The sequence below is a fragment of the Bombus vosnesenskii genome, unplaced genomic scaffold, assembly GCF_011952255.1.
Source record: "Bombus vosnesenskii isolate JDL3184/JDL3185 unplaced genomic scaffold, Bvos_JDL3184-5_v1.1 scf7180000016097, whole genome shotgun sequence".
NCBI classification, from domain to species: Eukaryota; Metazoa; Arthropoda; class Insecta; order Hymenoptera; family Apidae; genus Bombus; species Bombus vosnesenskii.
In genome coordinates, this window is record NW_022884276.1 from 1,729 (window position 1) to 5,000 (window position 3,272).

The following is a 3,272-nucleotide window of genomic DNA, read 5'->3' on the forward strand; positions in this document are numbered from 1 at the left end:
CTCACGTAAACCTAAGACTGCTTGCGTTGCGTATCGTCACTCTCCGTATCTGTCTCTCTCTGTCCCTTCTTGCCTTAACAACCCGCCGTCGTTCTTCTTTATATAAGAGAACGTTCCAGAGTCGGACGAAGGTACAAGAACGAGGATACGAATAAGAGCGGACGGAGAGAACATACGCGACGTACGAGCGATTGTTGGACGCTCGTCGGCGTTCGTCGCGGTCGTGCAGAGACCGTGCAAGTCGTACGCATGCTCGATATATAATCTATCGTGTTCACGGGAGACCACGAAACTCTACCTCTGTCTCTCTCTGTCCCTTCTTGCCTTGACAACCCGCCGTCGTTCTTCTTAAAAATTATAAGAGAACGTTTCAGAGTCGGACGAAGGTATACGAAGGGATACGAATAAGAGCGGAGAGAACCGTCACGGACCTGCGTGAGTGCTCGCGGCGTCGTGAGTCGTCCTTACGAGGGCGACCGCCCGCGTATGCACCGCTTCGTGTATCGGTTATCGAACGTATATACTCGTAGTGTTCTCCTCGTGACCGATTTTTTTTTCATATCGGCGATATATGCTACGTTTGCCGGTGTTCGACGCACGAAGGTCCGCGCCCCCGACGTCGTCTTAAACGAATATTATATTTGGCGAGACTGAGAGAGAGAACCAAAAGAACCTAACCTCGATGGCGTGCGAAACTTTGCCATAATCTACCGTCTTTTCTTAAGACTCTCGTACAGCCCCAGGGATCGAATGCCCACTCCGTCTCTTCGCGAAAGCGACTGACAACAACGAGGACCGTCGCATCGATGGGTCGTCGTTGCGTTTTACACGCTCTGTGCTTTTTTACAAGCCCCGAAAGTATCAGCCGTAGATCCGGGAACGCACACGCGAGATTTCTTCGAACGCTCTGACGACTTAGGGAGGTATGATCCCCAGCGTAGCGCGGAGATCGGAGAGTACACGTACTCGTATCGGGACGAATTTTCCCCGTCGTCGTGTATCTCTCTGCCCGCGCGCCTGGCTCCCAAAAAGCCACGTTCGTCGGAAATCTTACATATTATATATGTAATGCGTGTGCGAACTAGCGTGTGTCTAAGATCGGCTATACACGGGTGCCGCTGTACTACAAGCTCGAGGTGTTTTCCGCAGCGTTTCTGTACCCGAGGAAGATGCGCATGTGAGTCCGTTACGAAGTTGTTCGTACGGTCGTCGTCGGAGAGATCGTAGACGAGGAAGAAGACGATCCCCTTTGGCGAGGCTCGAGAAGAAAACTTTGAGAGAGACGAGGTATACACGCGCGTACGACTATGTCGTGCGCGCGTGTGATTTTTTTTTTATGGCAATTCGGCGCTTCGAGAATAGAGAAAAGAGAGTGTTGGTCATCCCATGCCTCTTCGTCGTCTATCGCTGGACCGCGCATCCTAACGTCGCGCCGGTCGTCCAGTCCCCGAACACACACACACCCGACGGTACGTCTCGCTCGCTTTTCACTTGCGTGAGTTCCCATACCGGGAACCGCTGGAATCGTCGAGAGAAGAGAAACGGCTGTAGGAGAAAAAGAGGACGGACGTTAAAAACCGGACGATCGTTACACGGATGTCTTGCGTGAGTCTTAGCTCGAACATGATACGACGAACGAAGTTTGGCACTTTGGCGAGATGCATAAAACGCTCGTACATACATATATTGTATATCGAATAGAGAGTGAGTGTTCTCCTTCTATTCGAATTTTTTTTCTCTTTGAGGCGATTTTCGCACAGAGAAATACACACCTTACCTTCTCTCGCACCGAATCTTTCCGAGCTTTCGTTTTTTCTGCGAGTCTACGCAAAACACGACACGAACGAATTTTCGTTTCGCGTCGTGACGTTGAAGCGACCTCAGAGTAGGCGAGATCACCCGCTGAATTTAAGCATATTACTAAGCGGAGGAAAAGAAACTAACAAGGATTTCCTTAGTAGCGGCGAGCGAACAGGAATTAGCCCAGCACTGAATCCCGCGGTTCCGCCGTTGGGAAATGTAGTGTTCGGGAGGATCCGATTGACCCGAGACGTCGAACCGCGTCCAAGTCCATCTTGAATGGGGCCATGTACCCACAGAGGGTGCCAGGCCCGTAGCGACCGGAACGCGTCCCGGGAGGATCTCTCCTTAGAGTCGGGTTGCTTGAGAGTGCAGCCCTAAGTTGGTGGTAAACTCCATCTAAGGCTAAATACAACCACGAGACCGATAGCGAACAAGTACCGTGAGGAAAGTTGAAAAGAACTTTGAAGAGAGAGTTCAAGAGTACGTGAAACCGTTCAGGGGTAAACCTGAGAAACCCAAAAGATCGAATGGGGAGATTCATCGTCGACGGCGCCGGTTCCCGTTGATGAGCGATGCTCCGGGTGGGCCTTCGGGAGCTCACTCGCGAGGGCACGCCATCCTCGGTGTCGAACGCACCGGTGTCGTAGTCGTGCACTTCTCCCCTAGTAGAACGTCGCGACCCGTTGTGTGTCGGTCTACGGCCCGAGCGGGCGCCTGTCGCGTCGCTTCGGCGCACGCGTCAGACCCTCGGTCGCCCGGCCGACCGCACGACGGTACACTCACGGTATCGGGCCGCAACCAATCCATTCTCGAATGTGTGTGCGTCTAGACCGCCGCAAGCTTCGCCCTTACTCCGTAGTCTCGGACTTACGTTCCGTGCTCGGGTATGCGGCAGCTGTTAGCAGTGCGGATTTCTTGGACTGGCCGAGTCTCGAATTACCGGTCGGCGACGCTATTGCTTTGGGTACTCTCAGGACCCGTCTTGAAACACGGACCAAGGAGTCTAACATGTGCGCGAGTCATTGGGACATTTGAAACCTAAAGGCGAAATGAAAGTGAAAATCGGCGTTCGCGTCGATGGAGGGAGGATGGGCCGCGCAACTATGCGGCCTCGCACTCCCGGGGCGTCTCGTTCTCATTGCGAGGAGAGGCGCACCTAGAGCGTACACGTTGGGACCCGAAAGATGGTGAACTATGCCTGGTCAGGACGAAGTCAGGGGAAACCCTGATGGAGGTCCGTAGCGATTCTGACGTGCAAATCGATCGTCGGAACTGGGTATAGGGGCGAAAGACTAATCGAACCATCTAGTAGCTGGTTCCCTCCGAAGTTTCCCTCAGGATAGCTGGCACTCGACCGTTCTCATCGAACGCGTGCGAGTCTCATCTGGTAAAGCGAATGATTAGAGGCCTTGGGGCCGAAACGACCTCAACCTATTCTCAAACTTTAAATGGGTGAGATCTCTGGCTTG

General features: G+C 53.1%; 1 non-coding gene across 1 annotated transcript in view; it reads left to right on the forward strand.

The window, feature by feature from the left end:
• The first annotated feature begins 1,875 nt into the window (after positions 1-1,875).
• Positions 1,876-3,272, forward strand: part of LOC117241548 — a 4,080-nt gene continuing 2,683 nt past the window's right edge. Inside the window, exon 1 of the ribosomal RNA XR_004495049.1 lies at positions 1,876-3,272. This exon is cut by the window's right edge and continues 2,683 nt beyond it. This is a non-coding gene — a ribosomal RNA (large subunit ribosomal RNA).